We start from the raw sequence: 12,832 nt of genomic DNA on the forward strand, positions 1-12,832 counted from the left end.
AACCACAAAACTTTCATTCAGATTTCATGAAGACTTTAGATCACTTGTTCTACAATGTTTCTATGGCAACAAAATATACAGGGATTTTAATGGTCGACGTCCCACATAAATTACTAAAAATAGATTTATTGGTTGATGTAGTGGAGCCTTCTGTTAGGAAACGGTTTACTAATAATTATTAGAAGGAGTCTCCAATAAGGGCTTTTTCAAGACAGAAGCATCTTCAGGATGGACAGATTTGCAGACACACATGCCTTATTACATTCACAAGGCAGACAAATAGATAAATTGTCGAGGGAATGGCGGTTTATAGCTGCTGTAATGTGAATTAACCTGTCTCGCGAGCATTTCACAGCATTAAACGTACCTATAAATGGGGGGAAAATCTTTTTTTAATTAAAAAATGCAGTCACTGGCAAATTGCTGTGGTAAAAGAGGGATACGGCTCAGGATGTGCTGTTCATGCGATTGGAGAAGTCACAGCAAGCAATGTTGTGTGCTTCAGTGCCTGTTCTTTTTGTTGATTCGTTTCAAATAAAAGTAAACACCCAAAAAAAAAAAAAAAGGCAATGGATACTTTGACAATATGAAAAAAAAACTTTCTAAGAGATTCCTCTTTAACATAAATCTAAACTGAATTTGCAATCCGGACTAAATATAATCAATGAAAAGTGTTCAGCGCTGATTTAGTTCAATAAACAGGACTTTAGTAGCAACAGAGCGGGTGGTAAAGAACAATAATATCAGCACAGCAAGTTATTTTTAGGAATGAATGTTTGAGGTCAGAAGCAATTCCTGTTAATGTTAAGTGTTACTAATGTAACCACATTGGTGCCTAAATTTAGCTCAGTTAGAAAAACTCCTTCAGACTAGTTCAAGTGAAGGAAGACGATAAGGTAAATAATTGATTAAATAGATCAAAAATAAAAAAAGAACTGATGAAGACAGCAGTCATACAATACAGAAAAAAACCCTTCAATCCAGAACCTGTTGAAAACACACACTCCCATGTGCACTACAGGAGTCTGTGTCATCTTCTCAACTTTGACCTTTGCTCACTACTTCTGATCCTCCTCTTAAACACCCTTTCCTCTTTACCACCAAACAGGCACGCACACACTTATTGAACAAAGGCGTATGTTTAAGCACTAGTCACACAGTCACTCTGAACTCATCCAACAATTGGAAGTGAATACTTCTGAATAAAATTATTCAGCAGCCCAAATCAAGTGCACTCCATCTATAATTCTAATCACCACCCCTGAGTGCTGATAGCTGAACTGCAGAAGTGTCCGTTCCTCGAGCCCTCTCATATACACGGCGACTTCATCAAACCCACATTTCCGCAAAGTCTGCAGAACGGCAGGGAAGTCTTTTGAAGAACGTTGAAATGCCTAACAGATAAAAATAACAGGCGAGAAGGCTGGGTATTAATAATACATAACTACTATGAGTGCTGTCATGGCAGCGGGCGAGTTGGCACAGGTATCCAAAAGCTCCATCCTACTCATACCCGCTCTCCAACGCTGAACCCTTCAGCAGAGAGCAAATTTTTTTTTTTTTAAACCAACAGTTTACGATGTTGTGGATCCGAGCCTTGGCTGTGTTTATTTTACATGATATTGTGAAAATGCAGCCCTTTCGCCGGCCTCTGCACTGCAGAGCACTGAATGATAAACATGTTATTGCAGCAAAGGCTAAATTCTTTCACAGTCACCGCATTGTAAAACCTCTTGTGTTCCACATAACCTGTCCATTCAGCATGTGTGAATGAAGTAATCATAAGTCTTGCCCTGTGTGTATGTCTGCAGAGCTAGTGTTTTGAACGTGCTCCCCTCGTGGGAGGTCAATCTCCCCGCATAGTGAGCGCCTTGGGGAGAAGCACAGTCGCGTTATACACGCGTGTGTCCGGGAACGCTTGTTTGCTTTTTATGACCCAGCACTTCACAGTGGAAGCAGCAGTCCTCTTAAATGCTTTTTAATATCACCACATGCCTACGGACAAAGAGAGCAAGAAAGAGGGAAGAGAGCGAGAGAGAGAGAGAGAGAGAGAGAGAGAGAGATTGGAAATGAGAGTGTGTGTGATTATGATAGCGTGATTGTGAGCAAGAGATGGTGTGTGATTGTGAGAGTGATATTGAGAGATTATGCACAAGAGAGAGAGATTGTGCGAGTGTGATAGAGAGAGAGAGAGAGAGAGAGAGAGAGAGAGAGATGTGACATGATGATGAGAGGCTCTCACCTCACAGTATACTACCAATATTAGATTCAATGCTAGGAGCTGAACAGCAAGAAAAATTCAATAAGGTTTTCACTTTATCACAGTCCCTCTATATAACTTTACCGGAGATGGACTGTGACCCAATTAATCTAACAAAATATAGATTTACTTCTGTAATCATGCTGCTATGAGAAACACTGACACAGATACAGATCATAAAACAAACTTTCATCAAAAACTGGCATTTACTCATCTGTTCATCTACATTTACTGCTTTGTCCTGTCAGAGTTACAATTCATCCAGAATGCATTCAATGAATACAGGGCATGAGACTGGAATTATTCATCTTTGGATGGGATGCTTTTATTCACCATTTACTTTGGTAATTAAAAATCAGCAACAGCTACACTGAAAAACACCAAATACATATAATTATCAATTAGCACATACTTTCCACTAACAAAACAGCGAGCCCTAACTATTGATTTTAAATTAACACCCCGATAAAAACTTAAAGCAATCCTTCTGCCTGTAGTAACTAAAAATATAGAACTGAAATATACAGAAGGAGCTCTACACAATACCATCCAGTGTTTTCACATTCCTCAGTGAACCAGCATCTCTTGCAGGTTCTTACGTTCAACCTTGGTTTTTGATTACACGCAATACGTTATCAAGTCAGTACCTGCACCTTAAGATGGTAGAAATTCTCACCTGGTGTCTCTGTCATGGTACTTTCCCTGACTGAGTACAAACCTCAACTCGCTTTATCACATGCAATCCCACGACTTGCTACCAACCCCAAATGTGCTAGTGCATCAATCGTGAAGCATGAATTCAGAAAACTTTCCAATTTTAATATTGGTTTTGCACAAATTTGGTATTTGGTGATCTATCACCAAAACCCTGAAGTGGGTATGACCTTAACCTCTCCATCCTCAGGTTGAAGTAGTGTGCAAGACATTTTAATGCCATTCAAAAACTCTTGCACTTGTGTTATGTGATGTCCCTAGCACACACTATGGGTTTTTTTATTTTTATTTTATTCTATCCTTCCTATTTCCAAATTAAGAAAACCCATTCATTCAGTAACTTCTAAATTCTGATCTTTCTTTTTGTTTGGTCTTTGGGCTTAATGACTTTATTTGGAAAAAAAACAAAAAAACAATATGAACGCACTGCCAATTATTATAATTTTCCATAAGCGTGCATCATCATAATGAATAAAATGCATTATTTTACAACTTGTACTCTTTTTACTGTTAAATAAAGAATTACTCCACCAGTAATATTCTTTCCACTGCCAATGTTCCTTTTATACTGCTTTTGTCAATAGGATGATTTACATATTCACATTATAACGAAAAAAGCAATGAGCATTGTTGTTTAAAATGTTCTAAAAAATTGCAATGTTGTTTAAAAAAAAAAAAAAAAGCTGCCTTATTTTACTAGTCAGTTTATTAATTTTCCTGGTCTATGGAATCCATCTTGTTTAATATTACATAAACAGTGTCTGTTTTTTTTTATGTTTGAATTATATGACTACTTTTAGACTTTGGTCATCACATTTGATAGGAAAGAAAAAGCAGCTTGTTTGGATAGTTCTAATGTGACAGATATAACTTATAAACGAACATGGTGCTATTTTAAACTGTGTGTGGTTATTAAACATCAGGTAAGTGCAGCAAAAAATCTATATAATCTCCTGATATCATTATACCAGTCCTATCTAAAAATTCACCTGCTATGTTAGCTATTCAAAATACAATTCTGTTATCATGCAAACGTAAGATGCCTTTCAGATATGCAGGTCATATTTATTTGCTGCTCAAATTCCTTATCCAGCTTATTATCCAATAATCAAGCCCTCCAAGGAAATGCTAAACCCACTCAGCATACTGGATCTCCAGGATTAAAGCTGGGAACCTCAGATCTAGGCCTGCACAATTACTCAGATTCTGATCAAAAACCAGGGCTTTCAGCATCGTCACTGAAATAACCTCAATGTAGGTGAATGCAGCAGAAAAAGCTAAGTGGTCAGGACAACTAAAGAATTATGTCTACAAGTAATGAGGTAATTGTACTAAGTACATTTCCCAGTAATGAGGAAGTAGTGCTGCTACTGTTTAAAATCATGTAGCTTTGTAAGAAATGTAGTCAAAAAGTCTACTTTTGTAAAATTTTTATTTTCTTCATTAGTACAATACATTATATTTAATTGAGAACTTATACATTTTCTTGGGGGACATTTGTTTTTTTAAATTGTCCAACCTGTAAAAGTTTAAAAAGGTCCCAAACAATGGAATAGAAAAGGCAATAATTCTAGACTAGCGATTAGCATTTTCTTTTTTCTTTATTCTGTGACAAATGCAAATTATAACCAAGCTACATTGCCCTTCTAGGTTAACCTGGTCCAGATTGTCCACATCTTCAACAAAAACCCATTTCAAAGGAAGCTCCATCTGCATCTGAAAATATTTTCCACATCACTCTGTATTTTTGTACTTATGATATGATATCAGCTACTGAGGCTATCTTCATGGCAAGAACAGTTTATAAAAACAAAATACCATAAAACCACAAACAAATAATTACAGCACAAGACAGTTTAAATACAATTTTTTACGTTAATATATGACAAATTCTAAAACACCTCATTAAATCAATTGGCTTCATAAAACAACCTTCTGTGGTCATTATAAGCAGGACAGTCCAACAAAATAGGTTTGACAGTAAGAAGAAAGCTGCAGTACAAGCAATTTTTGTACCTAAAAAATGACATACAGATAAACATATATACATACACACATATAGTTGCTTGACCAATACGGAGCTATTATCACTACATTTCCCCGTAATGCATTAAATCAGAAGATTCTGCCTTGTATAACTTTCTATTAGGTTGTAAAAATACTCGTACTGTCTATATTCTCACATTGTCTGGTATAGTCGAAGCTAAATGTGTTGTATTTATGAATGTATTCCACCAACGGCTGGAACCAGATTCCTTGTGTGTCAACACACTTGGCCAAAAAACCTGATTCTGATTAAGAATGTGGTAGTAAATACACTTTATTAAAACAGATTTCAAGCCTTGTTTCAACATGGCTACAGTGAAGTAAGAATGATTAGATGCCAAAAACACAACCAAGCTAATCAAAGAGGTTTTGGGGACTGCACGCCACACTGGTGGGGTTACTTGCCAGGTTGGCTATGTAACATACCAGAACCTTTCTGGATTGCATTGTTTGCCTATTCTGTCTTTAATTTTGTCCTGATTTCACCAAGCAGAAACCTGTACAAGGGATAGACTTTTTTTTATACAGACCAAGGAGAACCAAACAAAACGGAGTTTTCCGAACAAAACCGCAGAATGTGACAACTGGGAGTTCTGGGGGCTGTGTGCAGTAAAGTGAAGGAAGAGGAGGTGGAGGAAGTCGAGGGAGACAGAAATGCTTGAAGGAGGACACTGTCACACCAGTTAGAAATGTCTGCCAATCAAGCCAGCCGTAACAGCAGCCATCTTGCCAAGATCTGACTCCCACATAAGGCAGTCACACACACACACACACACACAGTCTGGCTTTAGTCAACAACCACAGAGACTTTGAGGCTTCCAATTAATTCGAAAACTAACTTTTTTAGATTGTGTCAGGCGTCGAAATCACCTCTGGAGGATGCAGCTTAGGGTCTGATAGGGAAACTAAGCACAGTGTCATAGTGGGATGAAACACACACACACACACACACACACACACACACACACACACACACACACTTCATTTCGCCCACATCGTGTCATTTCTCCTCTCATAAGCATTTAGGCCCGAGTCAAAACAAAAGCCTAATCTTCTCCCTTTGTGGCCAATTTATAGCAATGCCCATATCTCTGTTTCACCGTAATTACGTCCCACTTGAGCAATTTCTTTCCAATCATTTTCTTCCGTCGCGGAGATAAATGAGTTTTGGCCGAGGAGAAGCTCAGGCTCCTGCCCGCCGGTTAGTTAGCGTGTGGCCGCCGTTTAGCCACGACACCGTGGCCAAGTAGCGTAGGGGCGGCTGTGCGCATGCGCACCCGGGGGGCTGCTCACAAAACTTGCCCCGTGATCCTGGACGCGCGGTGCCCGCGTGCAGGAATCCGCCCCGGCGGCGCTCCTACGGGCAGCTTGTGGACACTAAATGACTCATTCCCGCAGACGTCGTGACCACACCGGTTACGTTTCACACCGGGGCGACGTGACGTGGCCCCGGTTTCATTTCGAGCATCTTTTAATGCGCCTGAATCGCGTTTATTTTCTTTCTGGTCCACCGTGACAACCAAGAGATTTCCGTCCGCCTCGTGCCTCATCCAGAACAAGGGGTTCAGTCACGCATGAGCGCGCACTTTCTCCCGTCCCCGCGTGGGTGAATGGCGCCCAGCGCGGGACAAGAGCCGCTCCGGCAGGAGGGCCAGGACAGGAGGCCGACATGTCGAGGCAAATCGGTTTTCAACGCCTGGGTTTCATTAAACATTCAGCGTGTGTGAGTGAACGCGCTTCAGCCTCATCCAAAAGGGGCTCAGCAAAGAAAAGCGCAACCAGCGCGCGCAGGAAAAACACCCCCCAGTCCACACCTCCGTCGAACTTTTGTCTTTGTTGTGATTTTTCCCCACATACACACACGACACCAAATTGTTCAGAAAATCCCCCAAAGTCTATAAGGTGTGAGGCGCTTTTGCATTCTTCCTCCCAACACTGTAACACAAGACCGCCTATTCTAACCACGCAGCTCCACAGCCTCCGTCCACACACACCGCAAACACACACACCACTAATCTGTTTAAAAACCGAAGGGGGAAAAATGTTAGGATTTATTTTCAGAGCAATGTGAACCCCCCCGAGATAACTTCTCCCCTTAGTCAGGGTAAGTAAGAGGGGTTTGTTGGAGGGAGGGGGCGGGGGGTTAAAAAAAAAAACCTTGAGACAACATATGGTCTCAAGAAGTGTTCCCTGTAACTGCCTGCTGGAGAGGAGAGCATTCCCACAGCAATATTCACAAGCACTGTCCTTACCCCTTACACACACACACACACGGTGCACTTCACCTTAGGGAGTTTCATTCTCATCACCATTCTTTTCTTTTGCATGAGATGTGGATTTCTCCTATACAACCCGCATTTGCAACATGCCCACGAGCTTGGTGTTAAACGTGTATTCAAAAAAATAAATAAAACCACACACACTTCGCGTCACACCTAAAATGCAAGAAATCCAAACTCTAAAGGTCGCACCCTGTGAAGCCATTTTTATTTTGCACGGTAATAACTGAAGACCCGAGCACCCACGGAGGAGACTGGGGGGGTTTGGAGTTGCGAGCATTTCTCTCACCACTTCCAGCATTCCGCTCGCGCTCAACTCGGCTCAACGCTCACGAGCTCCTCATCACTCCGCGCAGCAGCTTTACCTTCTCCCATAGCGGCGTTGCAATCTGAAAAGTTTTTATGATGCGGGTGCGATCTATGGGATTGTATAGCGAGAGCAACGCAGGCAAGAGCAAACGCAACCCCACGCGCGCGCGCGCACACACACACACACACACACACACAGTAACCAAACTCTCCCTACGGAAGCACCTACATACACTACGATTGCTCACACTGGAAAAAGACACGGGCAATTCAGAAACGCCGTGATGAACTTACTTTGCTTTCAGGTGACCCTCGGGGTACACGTCCTCGCCATAGCTTTATTAAAATTTTTTTTTTTTTTTTTTTTAATGTCCACCAAAAAAAAAACCTCGAGAGCGTATCCGCCGTGGCGAGCGCGTGCTAGCTCGGCTCCCCGCCGTAATGCACGGGCTGGAATGCGGCTCTGGCTCGCGAGAAGAAAAAAAAACACAAAAGGGGGCAGTGCCTCGATGCTGGCCGCGCGCCTGCGCACTGACATGCGCGTCCGCTAGAGAGCGCTGCGAAGACACCTCTGAACAAATGGAGCCGAAACCCGGTCCTGGAGTGCCCCCGTTCTGCGCTATGGGTTCTCTTTCTCTCTTTTTTTGGGTTTTCCCTCCTATAGCACACCTGAGATAACCAATCAGATCATTAAAAGTGGACGTTTTAGAGGAGAGAAAACAACAAGCAAATTTGAGTTTCATAAACTGGTCCTGTCTTATAAATATCAGTGTTACACCTCTATCTCTCATTCTTTCACACTTAGTAACAACTTTTATCCTTGTCAAGGTTGGAATGGATCTATAGTATGCTAGAGGCCTTCTAGTGCAGGTCAGGGATACAGGGATCCCAGGATATGGGATGTTGGCGTTACCATCCTTATACACACATATGTTCACATTCTTGGCAATTTATCATATCGAACTCACCTACCGCGTTGAAGGAAACCCACGCTGGGACAGGTGAACATGCCAAGCCAGAAATCCACACAGGTGGTAAACTGAACAGGATTGAACCAGTGACCCTGGATCGCTGAGGCGGCAACATTACCTACTGCACCCTATGCAGCAAATCAGCTCATTAACGGCCCTTCCTGGGTTAGAGCGGGTGTGTTAGAGCAGTGGAACAAGAAAATGTGCAGGACAGGCTATTACAGAAGCAGACTTTTGTGGCGTGATTTTGAAAATTGTTTTGCGAAGTCCGTAAATGGAAATGATAACTCGTCACTTCCATACGGCACAAAAGAAGCGTCTAGCTTACACTTCTGGCTCCTATCTTGCATTCGCAGGCGCCCTCCTTAATACCGCTACATAGACTGTGCTACGACAGCTCAGAGCATATAGTAACCAGCATTTTCAAAGTTTCTAGTTCATCATCCTGGTATTTGTAGTGGATAACATTTTAGTTAGGTGACACGTTGGCACAGCAGGTAGCGTTGCTGCTTTACAGATCCAGGGTTGCCAGTCAGACTTAGGGATTGGCACCGGATCCCCAAAACGCTTCACCAGGATAGTGAAAGTGAGAACATTTTGTTGGATTTCCTAGTGTGAACACACTTCTCACCAGTCTGGTGATTGCTCCTATGCTAATTGTGTAACCTTTTAAACTGCGAGTGGCAAGGGGTAGATCAACAGTTTTACAAACACAAAGCACACAATTTCATAATTTAAACAGAGATTTTGCCCAGTATGCAACGAGATGTGCAAAAAAACAAATTGTCTGAAAAAATAGAGTATTAAAACACTAATCTGCTTAAAATGTTCTATGTATAAAACATGATTAGGCTGCTGTCATAGAAAAACAATCAACACTGGGACAGCATCGTGTAGCAGCACATCCAAAAGTGTTTCATTTTTCTTATACTATAGAAATGTACCAAGGCAGACATTTTGTTATGTATTAAAAAAACACACACCTTTATCTGTATAGAATTACATACACGCATACATGTACAATGTTGCATAACATCCACAAGATATGTTCGCTCTTGTTCTTGCTTACATTATATCAAATAATGTATTAATTCCCAGTCAGCCTCTCTCTCTCTCTCTCTCTCTCTCTCTCTCTCTCTCTCTCTCTCTCTCTCTCTCTCTCTCTTGAAGTTAACAAGAAAAGAATGCATCTGGTCATATAGCTGAGAAACTGCTTTTTTTCCTGAAGTCGTTCCTGTAAAGGAAATCCTAGAGGAGCAACTGTACCTCTGATTGCTACAAACCACTGATGCTGGAGACCAAAATAGAAAGATTAAATAAAAGTCTACTTACAGAAAGCGTTCCCAAATATCAAGAACAGCATACATTTTGTAATCTGTTTCTGTTCACCATACAGTCCTTTTTATAGCTGGTACTACAGCAGCAATAACATATTAGATCGGGACATTAATATAATTCTGTGAATTGGCCTGCAGCCTGCACTACTGTCAGAGCTGCTGTGGTGGAAAATGGATCGACACCTTCTGACCAATCAGATTAGAGAATCTAGCGGTGCTGCAGTATAAGAAATAATTAAATATTGTACTAAGTGGCATGTCAGGAAACAGTCATCTGTAGTAAACTGTACATCAATCATTGAGTATAGTACTGTATTAAGTGGTGATTAGAGTCATTTGCCAAAAAGCATAAGTACCAGAAATAAAAAATTTAAGAGTATTGAACTTACCACACTTTATACAGCAGGAGCATAACATCTACTGCATTTTACTAGCAGAAAACACTCCACTGGGAACAATATAATGCATAAAGCCTGTTCTCAATGGTCTACTTATGGCAAAATATTTAGCACACACAATTAATAAACTAATCCAAAAGCTAATGTAAAAAAAAAAAACCTCTGACAAAATGGAGACAAAATGGTCTTGCTTCTGTACAGCCTTGTCAGAACAGTGATTTTGTTGAAGTAAAAATGAATAGGCTAATACTGCTGAGCTAATTTAATTATCCCTATTTCCAGCATGGGATTCATATGCATGTTTGAAGTGTGCATAATTACTCTTGCATTATTAACGCATCAAAGTTTTCCAGAACAGAGTGGCCTTTCACGGTGGAGTGAAAACTTGCTATCTCAAAGTAAAGGAATATTAGTGCTTACAGCATTTTAAGTGCATCATAGTACAGTGTTACATGTGTTATTGGTTTTGCTGCTATGAAATTTGGGGAGTCAAGGACATGTGCTTCTGGGAAGAAAAAAGTAATAATAATAATAACCTACTGGTAGGCTGTGTCATGGCAAACGCAGTAAAAGCATTAGAATTCAGAAACGAATGTGGCGTGTTCCTCTGCATCAAAGATATCTCTCTATTATGAAGCATGCAAGGCAGAAAAAGAGAATTTTTCAACACAGGCTTTTGCATGCTTTGTGCGAGCGAGCACTCATACACTATTAATGCAAAGAGGTTTGGGAACAGAACAAACACCCCTTATGCCAGGGAGGGAGTGAGAGCTGAACGATCATCTGGGGGCTGTGGAGATATCCCCTTCTGCTGCAACAAGGCAACCTTGGCAACACCAATAACCCCATGCTCTCCCATATTTAAGTGATTATGCTTAGGCTATTATAGATGTCAAAGCCTAGTGATGAATGTAGATATGATTATTTGCAACTTTTCACAACCCAGCATCCTTGCATTCAATGTTATTTGTTTTTTAATAATGTATGTGTGTTGATAATGTTGTTGTGTGGTTCTGGTGTCATGTGATGGCAGGTAAACTCATCGTAATTATACTTTTTTTTTAAAAGGTTCTGCATCTATTGATAAAACATAATAATCAGGCTTGTGCACAAATTTCTCTATAAAAATGGCAAAAATTAAACATAGCCAGTTCATTTTATGCACCGGGATTACTTACAAATATGGTCAATCTTTAGTAACATTAATGAGTTCATAATTTATTAACAGGGAAAATGTACAGTAGCACTGAAGATCAAAAAGCTGCAATATCAATTTTTCAAATTCACATGTCAGATTAATGTCTTTTGCCGCATTGCGTTTTTAGTGATGTTTAGCTGAAGGTTGCCTTTTCAGGCAAATCAGGATTTGTGTATAAAAAAAACTGCTGTCTTTACTATTCATCTTACAAACTTACACAGGATTCTGTTCATCTAAATCTCATGATTAAATTCATACTTCCATTAGGGCAAAAATCACAAAATGCCTTTCTAGATATGTTCACTAAATTGAATATGACCTATGGAGTTGTAAATGCAGTTTGAGATTGCATTATGAAAAAGCCTGACACCAAGAGTACATGTTTTAATTGCACTTAATATATGCGTTTTGATGCATTTTTTATGGCGCTAGACTTGATCCACGAAACTGATTTCTTTTCCTACTGTGACCACAATAGTATAATATTCATTTATCATGAGCCACACTATTTTAATGATGAATGAAAATGGTCAAATTTCATCTACACTAGTAGGCAGAGACTAGAACAAATTCCACTCTTTAAATATTAATATAATTCTCATAATATTTATGTATTCCATGGTAAAGGTTCCAGCTTAAAATTGCAACATAAGGCTGCAAAAACACAAACTTGAAGCCCATAAAATCATTTTATATACTTGCATTAATAAAGAGCACAGGCTGTAACTAAAAGCATCTTGGTGTGTTAAGTCTGCAGTACATAGCTGGAACATTTCTGAGTTACATTACATCTTAATACAGCTGAAACTGTAATATTATAGCTACTATATCATAAATAATACTTTTTTAATAATACATTTTTTTATTATTATTTATTTAAATTTTTATAGACATTTCACAGCCAGTTTTCACTGCATGTAAAAACCTAATGCTATAAAACTGCAAGAGCATGGACTACTGGATTAACACGCTGGTAACAGAATCAAGATTCTCTTTTTTCTAAGAATAAACTGAAGCATATGGTACATTTACAGTATGTTGGTGACTCAACAGAGAAACACTAATTAGCTCCACTTATTGGTCTCTGGTGCAGTGCTGAAGTTGTCTTCAAGGTTGTGACACCTGTGTGACAAGGCAGCTTAATGGCGGATCAAAATCAATCCGAAGAAACAGCCCAATACCACAAATCAAAACATGCCCTAGAGGGCTTTCAGTCCCACTCCAGCCCACTCCAGCAAACACTCTTTAACAATCCTGACCATTATTATTGTTTTGTACCTGCCCACAAAACCTAGTCGATTCTATTTCCCAAAATATAAC

The 12,832-nt window shown here is 40.0% G+C and overlaps 1 protein-coding gene across 1 annotated transcript in view; it reads right to left on the reverse strand.

Annotated features, from left to right (window-relative positions):
• Window positions 1-8,246, reverse strand: part of plxna1b (plexin A1b) — a 190,557-nt gene extending 182,311 nt beyond the window's left edge. Inside the window, exon 1 of the mRNA XM_046870381.1 lies at window positions 7,903-8,246. The gene's annotated coding sequence lies outside the window, so the exon portion shown is untranslated. The remainder of the gene's footprint in view (window positions 1-7,902) is intronic.
• Window positions 8,247-12,832: the final 4,586 nt, after the last annotated feature.

Source organism: Silurus meridionalis, chromosome 1, assembly GCF_014805685.1.
Source record: "Silurus meridionalis isolate SWU-2019-XX chromosome 1, ASM1480568v1, whole genome shotgun sequence".
Classification (NCBI taxonomy): Eukaryota; Metazoa; Chordata; class Actinopteri; order Siluriformes; family Siluridae; genus Silurus; species Silurus meridionalis.